Source organism: Apostichopus japonicus, chromosome 15 (assembly GCF_037975245.1).
Source record: "Apostichopus japonicus isolate 1M-3 chromosome 15, ASM3797524v1, whole genome shotgun sequence".
NCBI classification, from domain to species: Eukaryota; Metazoa; Echinodermata; class Holothuroidea; order Aspidochirotida; family Stichopodidae; genus Apostichopus; species Apostichopus japonicus.
Window position 1 is genome coordinate 4,842,475 of NC_092575.1, and position 13,681 is coordinate 4,856,155.

Below are 13,681 nucleotides of genomic sequence, written 5' to 3' on the forward strand. Positions count from 1 at the left end.
TTTTCCTTCCTTCTTTTTTTTTTTTTGTGGTACCCTTTGAGATTTTCTGCTGGGGACAAGCACAACAGTGAGTTAGAAACAGCAGACAAGCTACCCTATCGGATTCCAGTGGTATAACGTTCATACAGTACCCTCAGCTAGCTAGCAGTACTTAGTGTTTGACTGTGTACTGTGGGCAAAATTAACCCCAATTCCTATTGGTATGCCAAAGGCCAAACCTGCCCTTGTAGCCAGCCATCCCAGTATGTTGAGGACAACCGGGTTTTAATTTTTTTTTTTTGCACTGCAATTCAATCTTGTTTACTCAAACCCCTTTTCTGACCCCACAAACCATTGGAGTCTGGAATCTTGGCCAATTGGGGGCCAGCATGGAAGCTTAGTAGTTGGCTGTTGATCTTATCAGATTACCAGGAAGTAGTGGGGGTGTTGGCTCAGGTTTTAACCTTTTTTTTTTCCTCCCATTTTTTTTAGCTCATTGCTTATACAGAACACAAAGGAAGTAAGGGTTATAATGACTATATATATACACAGCAGCTGCTGTACAGATTTGTGCATGAACTGGGGTTTCAGCAAGGAAGACAAGGTCTTAACCGATAGAGTCATATATATACATGCATATATCTCAGTAGTAGGTTGAATGTGTAGTACAGTACACTACTATACTGTACGTGGTGGTGCATATAGGCTCTGTAGGCTACTGTGTACAACCCAAGTACTATATAGTGAAGTACCGGGGAGAGAGAGCCAATGCTGTACAGACACACACACTTACAGGATTATATAAGGTTGGTTTGCATCTTGTATCTTCTTCGCATGTACAGGAATGTGCACTTATACAGTATATACAGGCTGCAGTAATTCAGTTAACATCATTGTTGTAAATTGATGGTAGTCTTGGAATTTAATTTCCTCAAGGGGACTAGATCTAAGTGACACAAAAAGTGCTAGATTTGCTAAAAGTTACTGAAGTGTTTCAATAAAAAAAAATAATAATAAAAAAAAGAAGTTGTTATAAAAGAGTTCTTTTTATGTGTGTTTCAATCCAACTAGCAATGTACATATCCATTCATGTACGCATAGCTGAACATTAAAATGTTTCTGTATTTATATAGATCAGATAAATTTGTATGTGTCTGACCGACTGAACAAGAGTGTTTTGATGCATTGCTAACTGTACCGTACCATGAAGTGATTGTTTCGTTTAGTTCTCTCCACTTTCCCATGCTCTGATGGGATATGAATCCAAGTAAATACATTTTTAATTTTTTTTTTTATGATATGCCTGATTTGTCAGAAATATATGTGGTAGTGTAGTATCAGTTGTGGACATTTTGTTTCGAATTTGGAAAAATAATATTTGATCGCTTTATTCAGGCCAATTGTCAACACTACAGCACAGGAGACTACCAATGTTAGTAATTTACGGTATGGTTTTAAGGCCAGTTGTCAACACTGCAGCACATGGGACTACCAATGTCAGTAACTTACTGTTTGGTTAGGACAATTGTTAATGTCACTACAGCACATGAGAGTACCCATGTTAGTAATTTATGGTATGGTTAGGCCAATTGTCAACACTGCAGCACATGGGACTACCAATGTTAGTAGTTTACGGTATGGTTAGGCCAGTTGTCAACACTGCAGCACGTGGGACTACCAATGTTAGTAACTTACTGTTTGGTTAGGACAATTGTCAACACTACAGCACTTGGACTTCCAATGTTAGTAATTTACGGTATGGTTAGGCCAATTGTCAACACTACAGCACGTGAGACTACCAATGTTAGTAATTTACGGTATGGTTAGGCCAATTGTCAACACTACAGCACATGAGACTACCAATGTAAGTAATTTATGGTATGGTTAGGCCAATTGTCAACACTACTGCACATGAGACTACCAATGTTAGTAATTTACGGTATGGTTAGGCCAATTGTCAACACTACAGCACATGAGACTTCCAATGTTAGTTATTTACGGTATGGTTAGGCCAATTGTCAACACTACAGCACATGGACTTCCAATGTTAGTAATTTACGGTATGGTTAGGCCAATTGTCAACACTACAGCACATGGGACTTCCAATGTTAGTAATTAACGGTATAGTTAGGCCAATTGTCAACACTACAGCACATGAGACTACCAATGTTAGTAATTTATGGTATGGTTAGGCCAATTGTCAACACTACTGCACATGGGACTTCCAATGTTAGTAATTAACGGTATGGTTAGGCCATTTGTCAACATTAGTTACAGCACATGAGACTACCGATGTTAGTAATTTATGGTATGGTTAGGCCTAGCGCTGTTTCCATGAGAATTTTTTCCCCCCCCATATATATGAAATGCAGCAAATTGAATCTACATTTAAGCAACTTTTTGCATGTAAGCCTTTAACATTCAAGCCAGGCCAAGTAGTAAGTACTATTTTGGTAGGTAACATATATAAACAATATTTAATTTCTAGTTAAAATGCTCAAAGTAACAGCTGATGACAAAAGCGAATTTCACTTTACCTAATTATGGAAAAGTTGTTGATTACATGATATATGCTTTGCTTTATATTTTGTGACCATAAGTAAGAATTTTATCCCATTTATGTTCTGAAACAATGAATGAATTAAATTAGCCAGCATATTTAGGGATAATTAATACCACGTAGTGAATGAAATGCCAAGTAAAGCCAACATTTATTTGGTAATTTTGTTACAAAATGGCAACAGATCCTATATTACTATATCTCATGTTAAGTGATCAAATGCTACATAAGTAATCTCCCCCTGAAAAAATGCTATACTGTTAAATTATGGTCACCCATTCTTACACTAGAAATAGCATTTTATACTGCTCCTCACAGAGCTATTTGTCTAATTTAGCATTCCTCATTGACTTCAATTGAGGGCTTTAATTTTTTCCCCCATAGCAGTCAAAACCACCAGGAACTTGATTTTGAAAAACTTTTAGCTTTAATTGAAAGCCTGACATTGGTGAACTACAGTATATTTACTGTAGTTATTGAAGGTAAATAGTTGATAGTTTTTCATGGAAACAATTCCATTCACGTTACTTCAGCTTGTTATGTTTTTTTTAAATAAAGTTTTGACCTATTAAAGTTCAAACCAATTTGATCTATTCAATGAAGTAAAATAGATTGTCACATGCTGCATGTGGGGATGGATTATGTTATCAATATGGAATTATGGGTTTATCAGGAATGATTACTAAAAAATTCCACAAGTACTTTCTATAGGTCAGGAGTTCACCAGTGGTATGTTTAATATTAAATTGATCAATCAGCAATCGGTATGTGCATTTTTCAGTACAGTAGTATTTGACTATGAAACCTGTGTCCTTAAAACAACTTTTCGTGGTTGGAAGAATGTGGGAAATGGGCAGGTTGATCGGAGTTGACCGGTCACTCGTGGAAGGTCAGCATCACAAGTTTATCAGGTCACTCTGTTGCACAATTGTGAATTTAACATTCATGTTTATTTGTTCATTCTCATCTATTCATTTGTCGTGTCAATCTTAGTAAATTAAACTTCTTTAGGGGCCGTATTGAACGTACGTTACACACATCCAAACCGTTTGCAGTTCCGTGTTGGTAGGAGGTGTTTTCCTAGGTATCATAGTCAGAACTACAAGTTATATAAAACACATGTATATAGAATCTTAATATACAAATGAATTGTGAGCTAGCTCTATCTGTTTTATAGGCAGTTCTGTATCCAGTTGATTTGTCACTCCACTGGGATTCCAGTTAGTGAGTAGATGATAGTGTAACATCCAAGGTAGTGTTATAAGCCCAGAGATCATGTGAGGCTGAGTATATATTACGAGAAGCTGCCTCCACAATATGTTTTGGCCAAGTTTGCCTGGTTCTCCCCCAGCCCCCTCGCCCCCACTCCCCCCGTGGAGAATTTCACAGAATGCATTTGGTATGGCTGTTGAAAGCATGCATGTGCCACTGTGTACATGTGTAATTCATACATACACTCGGACTGATACACAGATACAGAGTATACAGCAATTTGATTCGGTATTCACTAGTGTGCTCCCTCTGTTTGCAGGGCTACTCAGTGGGGTTATCTTCATATAGTGGAACCTGTAAACCGTTCCTGACTAATCTTAGAGCTGCATGGGGAAATCCCTCAGACTGCTGACTCAAAAGTTCGTAGAAAACCCAAATAACTATTTTATCCGAAGGTCACCTTTGCGTACAACTTTTTAACTACCGTACTGTACTGTCTCACTATTTTGAAGTTTCAGGGATGAATGCATCAAAATTCCTGTCATAAAACTATTGAAAAAAAAGTTTAAATGCATTCAGGCTTAGAATTTCACAATTTCTTTAGCCACTTGCTAAACAATGCCAGTGCTTCCAGAATCTACTGGCTTAAATCCAAATTCCCTGCTTTCATTTTTTCCTGAATTAATGCAAAAGCAACGTCAACTTTTATTCTGCACTGGTAACAAAATGCAAGTGCCTTTTTGCTTTTGATGAATAATCGTAATCAATGCAGTCATGGTGGCGTGTATATATATATTTGTGTGTGTGTGTGAGACGCCCAGCTTTTAAAGACGATATCTCAAGATAGGAACCATGGATACTTTGCATTGTTCACTTGTTGATGCATCAAATTGAGAGGAAGAACCCTGTTGTTTTCTGTGGCGGTCAAGGGTCATCTGAGGTCACGAGATATCAAAAACTGAGAACCTTGTGAACATGATATCTCAAGATAGGAATCATTGGTACTTCTCATACTTGGTGTGTAGATATGTCACATTGAAAGGAAGAAACATATTCTTTTTGTATTCTTTTTTGAGGTCAAAGGTCAACTGAGGTATAAACTGAAAACCTTTAAGCACGATATCTCAAGTTAGGAAACATGGTTATTTTCATACTTGGAATGTGGATGCAATATCGTAAGTAGAAGACCCTTCTTGTTTTTGGTTTAGGTAAAAGGTCATCTGAGGTCACCCAGAGGTCAAATACTGAAAACCTTGTAAACACAATATCTCATAATAGGAAATCTGAATACTTTTTATACTTGGCATGTGTATGCACCATATTTAGTAGAAGACCCCTTGTGTTTTTTGGTGGAGGCTAAAGGTCACCAAAGGTCAAACCCTGAACACCTTGTAAACACTATATCACAAGATAGGAAGCATGGATAGATTTCGTACTTATCATGTGAATGTGTCATATTGACATGAAGAAGCCTTTTTTTGTGGAGGTCGAATGTCATCTGAGGTCACCAGAGGTCAAACCCTGAAAACCTTGTAAAGAACTATATCTCAAAATAGGAAGCATTGATACTTCTCATACTTATCATGTGGATGTGTTACATTGAAATGTATTTTGTGGAGGTCAAAGGTCATCTGAAAACTTCTTAAACATAATTTTTCATGCTAGAAATCAGGAGGACATTGATATTATAAGAGCTGTTTCTGGTGAACTAGCAGAAGTCGATTGTAATGAAGTCATCGAAACCTCTATACATGTATTTTTAGCATTCTGGTGGTTTTATGATGAAATCCACTATCAGTTAGCCACTACTGTCATTAGCCTGAATTTCAAGGCCTGGCATTTCTGTGCATAAATTATCTTAGTTGTGACATAATCCTGACTAATTGCAACCGATAGAAATGAATTCAAAATAATACGAAAAATTAAATCTCTATATCGTGTCTGTAAAAAGCAAGGTACCAGCGTTTTCCTCTTTTTAAAGCCCAAATGAATATTGAAAAATTGTCAAATTTAATTTCATTACACGCCTAGTTGCAGTATGTTCACTATTTACATGGGTGCATGTACTTAATAGAGTATATATACCTGAATGAGAAGATACCCAACTGTGTGTCCTCTGTTGCTGTTTACCCTACTCTTTGCAGTAATTTCATAGAGTTTAAAATATTAATATTATTAAGTAAATAATTGCATGATCCTGTAAGCTCAGTGGGTAAAGCAATGGGCCTAAAAACCCCAGAGGTCACTCGTTGGAATCCTGTTCTAACCATAAATTACTTTGCTCATTTCCAGGGTTGAATTGTTGGTTAAGAGCTGTGTGTACTATTGCTGCCCCAACAATCTATAAATCCCCTCAGGAAAACAGAAATGTATGTGAACTTTTAACCTAGAATGCATGATGACTTGCACACACTACTGAATGTTCAGTGTGGTATACTACTATACTGTAATGCACTATTTACACTATTGAAGTATATGTTAAGTTTATAGTCTAATCCTTTTCAATCATTGCAAGCAAGTTATAACGTCACCTTACATTTTTAGTTGTATATACAGTAGTACAGTATCTTTCCCTTAAAGCATGTGTAAGCCTAGGCCTAAAAAGTACAGTACTTTATAATTATCATAAAAAAAAAAATTGTTTTTTTTTGCTCAGTTCAGCTTGTACGTTTGTAATGGATGGAACACACTGCAAAGCCAAGAGGTACAGTAGACCTTCTCGTTAGAAAAACAGTTTTCCTGTGTCCATGAAAACACTCTTGGTGGGAAATACAACTGTACAAGACACTAGAAAGGATTTGTGTAGGCACACAGTGACTATACAGACTAAAGAAAATAGCAGTCAGACAAAAAAACAAAAAAATTGTGTTGAGGTTTTCCTTGCAGTAAACCTCATATTCTTTGATTCACCAAACTTTTTTTCCTACCACCCTCGGTATTCCTCTAAAAGAACTGCAACTCAGGAAACCCTGTCTTCTGAAATTTTGCAGGCTAACCTGCACATCCTTATTTGTCACACACAAATGAAACTTGACCTCTGCGATTCGTCTCGTATTGGTGTCATGTTTTTTGAGAAAATGTTGTCTTTATTGGTAACCTCTTAGCAGAGCAATCCCCGACTTCAGATGATTGCTTAAAGTAATTTGAAACCCCTCCCCAGTTCGGGTTTCTGACGAATGTGGGACTTTGGCTTCCAGAAAAGGTGTTTTTTGGCAAGCCAAATGTCAATGAACCAGGCGAGAGTATTTTGTGTGGGATTGAGTGTCCCCATTAAGGGTGTAAGAGGACACTGCTTGCCAAATGAAGGGGGATAATTTTACTGGAGAGAAGAGGAATGTTAGAGCAGTGGGACACTGCAGAAGGTTACGGGGTGCTCTCGGAGAAAGCAAATGTTAGGTTTCAGGGCCCGAAACAGGGGTCAGATATGCTCTGTGGTGGTGTTGACCTAGAATCGAGGATGAGAAGAGAAAGAAGAAGCAAAAATAAAATAAATAGAGGAAAAAAAAAGTTATCTTGGTCATTGAAGGGAAAAAAAGAAGGAAAAAAAATGTGTCTTGACCTGGATAAATGAAGAGCTTGTGGATTAGTTGGACAGGTTGAAGGGTCTGCATAGGCGATTAATCAGGTCTGAGTTGCCAATGCACTTTGTGTGAATTATTCAGTGGCACGAGAAAGATAGAGATAGAGAGAGAGAAGAAAAAAAAATTGTACTTCTTGGATACCAATTTACATTATAGGTGTGTCACAAACTGAGCGACTCTGTAACGATGTTGAGAAGGTACAGTAACGTACAACTAAGCAGGTTTAATGTTAAAGGGATTTTTAACAGGTTGTGTGGTAACTTTAGTTGAATTTTTAAATTTAGTCAGGCATTGGTATCTGCTTTAATAGTCGGTGGAAGTTTTGAAATAGTTTGAAATAGCTGGGGGTGGGAGAAAAGGGGGATGGGTGGAGGAACTAAGGAAGGGGAGAGGGTAGGGGACAAGGGAAGGGAAGGGGTAGACAAAGGAAGAGAAGGGGGTGGACAAAGGAAGGAAAGGGGGGCAGAGGGACAAAGGATGGGGCAGAGGTTGGAGAATGGAGGAAGGAGAGAGAAGGTGAAATTTTGAAGTGTGGATTGCACAGTTCCATTGACTCGGGAAGAAAGATAAAATGAAATCAATGACTCACACAGATCCTTATCATTGAACATTCTATTAAATCAAAAATTCACAATCTTTGAGTAGCGGGGGGGGGGGGGGGGGAATGGTCATAATTTAAGAGAATAAAGAAAAAAAGGAAAAGTAATCTGATGGCAAGTTAAAGTTTTTAAGTTTTAGTTTTAAAGTTTAGCAAATGCAATGCAACCAGATCTTCTTTTAAAGCCGGATTGCCAGATGGAAAAATGAGGCCACAAAGTTGTCGTTTCCTGGTATTTCCTCAAATTACAGTTTATACAATATTCTCTACTTAGTACTGTAGTTAAAAAAAACTTCTTGCAGCTGGATTCCTTTTCCACGAGCTCTGCTATTAGGCAGAGGAGCTGTAAAACAATACTGTTCTTGTCACGAACATACAGATTATATTAAACGTATTCTGCACGCACGATTGGTGCATGCATACTACTACTACTACTACAGTACAACTATTGTAGGATGTTCATGAATATTAAGATACATGCTAATTATTGAGACTTACTAGGATTCTCTTAAGTTTTAACTTAAAGTAACTTTGTGTGAAAAATGATGAAACTTAAAATTTGACATTACACATCTTTGAAGACTGGTTGAGCATAGACCAGTTTTCATCCCCAGCTCCTGCATTCAAGTTTGAAACAGACAAATTAGACCAAATATGTTTGCATGTTTTGAGGGATTCTTTTTCTAAAACAGTTCTTTTAATATCAGTTTAAACTTTTTTGCTCAAAGACTATGTACAGTACAGTATGCTTCGAAACTGCATTGAAAGTTAGAAATTCGTACAGTCCCTGGACAAAATGTGTGCAACCCCTGTATCTGGAGGAAGAATATTTGTTTTTATGGAATCCAAAACTCATTTTGTAAACTCTTCTTCTTCTTCTTCTACTAACATGTTGATGACAATTTTAATAATCATTACCCAATAAAAAAGAAAGAAAGAAAAAAAAAAGAAGAAGATTTTTGTGATTTTTTTTTTTTTATTTATTTCTTTTTCTGGTTCAGGTCACATCCCTAATTGCTTCAATTTCTTCTTGGGTTATGAAAAAGAAGGTATGAAATGAATGCCCCTCATCAACGTAGTTATATCAGCCAAAATTTGGAACAGTATATAGCCACTTCTTTCAAGGATCTTATTTTATTTCACGGCTTTTGTCAGGGTTGTGCGTCCTATGAATCCGGTGATTGGGGAATTCGATCATACCTCCTAGGAAAAGGATCGTTTTATGTTTTTTTTTATTCTCTTTTAAAAACAATACATTAATAAGAATATATGGAAATGCATCAATTTGCAAGAAAAAGCAACTTGAAAAAGACCGGATGAAGCACTTGTATATGTATATATATGTGACATTTCATTTGTTACTTTGTTAGTTTTTTTTTTTCCACTTTATGTAGGAAAAGTAGGGTAGTATGATGCCCTGCAACTTCATGGTACAGTAGTATGGTACCTGCCAGGCCGTATTGAGCTACAGTTTTGGACATAACAGTGTCATTTTATGACATTAGAGTTACATGCGTCTGCAGAAGTAGAAGTTTGGCAATTTGTGTTTTGTTTATTCTGAAGAAAACTATGATTAGATAGCCCCCCCCCCCCAAAAAAAAAAAAACTGTTGGACCAGTTCATTCATGCTTTCTAGGCTGTGAGAATGAAATCTGTCATCTTTTTTTTTCTCTCTTGTAAATATTGCCACAACCTGATTGGCAGTAGTGTGACCTGGGTAATTTGCATACTTTTGTAAAAAAAAAAAAAAAAATTTAAGAGGGTTTATCTGTCTGTTTTAGAGAGCTGTAGATTTAATTATTCTTTCCAACAAAAATTATATGTAACCAAACTCTGATTAAGCGGATGAAGTGAATGAAAGAGAAAAGGGGCGGGGGGATGGCAAAAATTCATATTGTAAGCTTCAGAATGCTGGAAGTGGGGGCACGACACAAACGTTACCAAATGTTGTTAAGCTGGTGTCTCTGTAAGGGTGTAGTACTGCAGGAGAGAGGTACATTTTGTCTTCTTTTCTAAATCCCCAAACCAGTAAGTTCTGGGGTTTGTTAAGTGTGGAAAGGAGCTGAAGTTGTTGCTGGTACAGTACCCCTGTATGTATACATACTCAGATCAGATTACAGTATCGCTGTCTCAGGGTTTAATTGGGATCTTCCCAGAATTGCAAAAATGTTTGATGTTCTTATGATAAAAAAAAGTAAAGTTGAATGAGCATTGTAACATGCAAGTTCTGTGTTTTATAATGTGTTGTCTGCTAAAGTATGTATCCCCTATCAAGAAGTAGTGTTTGAGTAATTTCGCCAAAAAAATGTTTCAGTTTGTAATGGAGGGGGGGGGGGGGTGGGGTGGGGCATTGGGAGTGGGCATTGGGAAAATCTCCATGGCAACTGTCACTGAACACTGTTCGAGTTTTGTGCTTGCCTTTGAAAAGGAGTGGGACATCGGAAGTGAGGTGGTTTTCGTTTTCCGTAGGTGAATGTGTGACTCGTGTTAAAAAAGAATTAATTTAAAAATTTATGTCAAAAATGGCTGACTCATCTAGATGGTTATATATTCCAAAACTTGAAGCAACAAATTTTTCCTGTTTAAGGAAATACACGAAAGTTTAATCCGGTTGACAAATATTGGATAACATTTACCTAACTTACATCGTAGAATGAATCGTGTTAATCTGGGCACCCCTGCTGTGTACTGTAGGTAGAATCTGTCTCTTTTTTTAATTTCTGTTTTAGAAATATCTTAGGAAACCTGTATTCTTGCTCAGTACCTCTTGGCTTATTGGGGATTCAAAAGCTTCACTTTATGCCAAGTCTGCTTGTGGAATTCAATACAGCCCATTAATTTTAGATGAGTGCTACAGGGAATCGAATCTTCGGGATTATTGTAATATTACTGCGTTTGCAAAAGAAGCCGTCTCTACAGTAAGCTGTCCAAAAGTTAAAAAATACAGGGGTTGTCTTTTTAAAAAAAAAAATTGTATTTTTTTTTTTTTTTTTTTTGTGGGGTCGACCTGCTTGCTGTAGTAACAGTCAGTATGTGACTTATTTTTTTTCAATGGAATTTTAAATACAACACCAACCTCGATCTCCAGTGAAAGTCGTATCAATCGAATTAACACATTGGATTCATATTCAAGCGATCAGTGTCGATCAATTTTGAAATTTAACCAAACACGGAATTTTTATAGTCGAGCAAGTGCATTGCATTTTTTTGCACAAGGAGGCATTACTTTATAATGTACACAAAATAGACACGTTTTTGCTTAAATTTTTGTTAGAATAGTCCACATCGTACATTTGTAGATGTAATGTAGCTTTGTCATGAGGACTAGAGGCTTATGAGGCTAGAAAATGTACCTGGCAACACAACATGAGTGATTCAAATGTTCACTTCCTGTTGCAACAGTGCTCAATACTTAGAAGTAGAGCAAGCACATAATATAGTATACTAGATACGGTAACTAACAGCATGTTGTTACTCGAGTTTCACGCCTGCAGTGTGCGGCGATCTATCTATCTATCTATCTATATATACATATATATATAAATATTAATCCATATCTCACTTGATTTGTCACATTTCCATCAATTTTTCTCTCAGTTTGGAACTCTTCTCTCAGTCTGGAATTCTCTCATTAGTTTGGAACTCTTCACTTAAAGTTGGAATTCTGTTCGCAGTTTAGAATTCCTGTCTTAGTTTGGAATTCTTCCCTTAGTTAAGATTTCTTCTCCACTAACAGTAGTCTGGAATTCTCTCATTAGTTTGGAACTCTTCACTTAAGTTTGAATTCTGTGCGCAATTCAGAACTCCTGTCTTAGTTTGGAATTCTTCCCTTTAAGATTTCTTCTCCACTAACAGTAGTCTGGAATTCTCTTCCTAGTTTGGAATTCTTCTCTTAGTTTGGAATTCTTCACTTTGTTTAGAATTCTTCTCCCAGTGCAGAACTCTCCTCTCAGTTTGGAAGTCTTATCTCAGTTTGGAATTCTGCTTTTAGTTAGGAAGTCTTCACTTAGTTTTGGGAAAGTGGTGAAAACAGAAATATCAACAAATAGCAATTTTGTCATTATAAAGTAACATTAAGACTTTCATCACATATATTCGACCACATAATGGACAAAAATGGATAATGGACATTTCTGTAGTGCAGTGGCTTATATGTACACTGCATCTCCGCACGTTGTTTGTCTCAAGGGACTATTGTCCGTATGTTCAAACTTTTAGCTCATACATGTAAAAATCTGCTCGTAAGGAAACTAATTTTTCGAAAAATTTGTGAAATGAAGTGAGGAAAAAGAGAAAACAGCCGATTCGTAATGAGCAGTGTGTTGGTTCAGGTGTGTGGCGACATACTGTACAGGGAAGTGTGTTCTGAACACATTTGTTAACGAAACATTTCCAAATTAAAATGGTAGGTATTTCCTACTAGGAAGGATGAAAAAAAGGCGTTTAGAGAGCAAAGGTTTTTGAACTCTTCAGAGGGGGGTGGGGGAGGGGGGGTTAGCTTTGTGACGGTCAGCGAACAAGAGAAGTAGGTGGTTCATGGAGAGTAGCTAGCACTGATAAATTCCAATTTATTTTGAAATCAAATCATTTCGTTCTTTTCTGTCACCAATAATTGTCATAAGATGTGATAGTAAGATGTGATTTGTGATGGCGTGTCTGTGTGTGTTTTTGTGTGCGTGTGGGGCTGATGCCTTCTTAGCTTACAAACATGCTAATTCAAGCAGCAGAGCATGGTTCTAGTACACAGTGTGTTAACTTCATAATTTCTGCAATTAGGAACTCCGTAAGTGACAACAAGAACCTCTATTGTTTCTGTGTAGGTCAATGGTCATGTGACGTCAGCAAAGATAAAGTCCAAACACTGTGTGAAGATGATAAGCCCCATCTTTAAGTGAAGATTAAATGCACTTCAAAGTTAGTCCTTCATAAGTCCACTTTAATAAACGCAAGAGTGGGAGGTTGAGGCCAATAGAGGGAATACATTATCCCCATAATTAAAGCTTGCTCGAACTTAAAATGTACAAAAGTATGTAACTGGTCACATCTCAGTACAGGGACACATGTTTTCTTTTTTTAGGTCAAAGGTCAACACAGACTTGAAAGTCCAAAAACTTTAGAAACACTGTAAAGTCTCAAAACCTAAGGTCGGGAAACTTCATATTTCGTAATTAACCTAGGTTTTTCTATGAGAGCCTCTAGAATGCTAAATCGCTTGTGCTATGTATATACAGTACAGCTGAAATGTAAAAATCACAGGATCTGGTGATTGTTTTTCTTTTTCTCTTCATTCCAACCCAAAAGTTTGTAAAACATCTTGGTAAAAAGTGTACTGGGTTAATAAATGTTGGTCCCACCACAATTATGGTCGAAGAACCTTTACGAATCACTTGAGTCCACAATCGTCAAAGCGTTTGTCAAAACTATTGTGTTGACGGTTAATGAACCAGTGTATAAAGTTAAAATGAATAAACGGAAGCCTGAAGTCTGGAAAGTTTTAGACAGATAGAAAAGAGGAAATAGAATATATTCTTAATCTACATTTATAGAAGTTTGGCAATTAGTCACTTACAAAGCCTTGTTTTTCTATTTTAAGCTGGTTTCCTTTTATGACAAAGATGTATTCATAAAAAACAGACTGATTCAGTTGCAGTATGGACAATTATATATACTATAATATCAGCTTCATTCGTGAACATCACGTAGGGTTCAGGATGGGATATCTGGTTAGCTTTGTACCACCACATGGCTCTC

At 36.9% G+C, this 13,681-nt stretch overlaps 1 protein-coding gene across 3 annotated transcripts in view; it reads left to right on the forward strand.

The window, feature by feature from the left end:
- The window catches only part of LOC139981077 (uncharacterized), a 49,826-nt gene that overhangs the window by 16,533 nt on the left and 19,612 nt on the right, over positions 1 to 13,681 (forward strand). The window contains exon 1 of one of the 3 annotated variants that reach the window (XM_071993239.1): positions 614 to 785. The exons of the other annotated variants lie outside the window; for them this stretch is intronic. The gene's annotated coding sequence lies outside the window, so the exon portion shown is untranslated. Of the gene's footprint in view, positions 1 to 613; positions 786 to 13,681 lie in introns of those variants that run through there. 3 annotated transcript variants of the gene reach the window in all.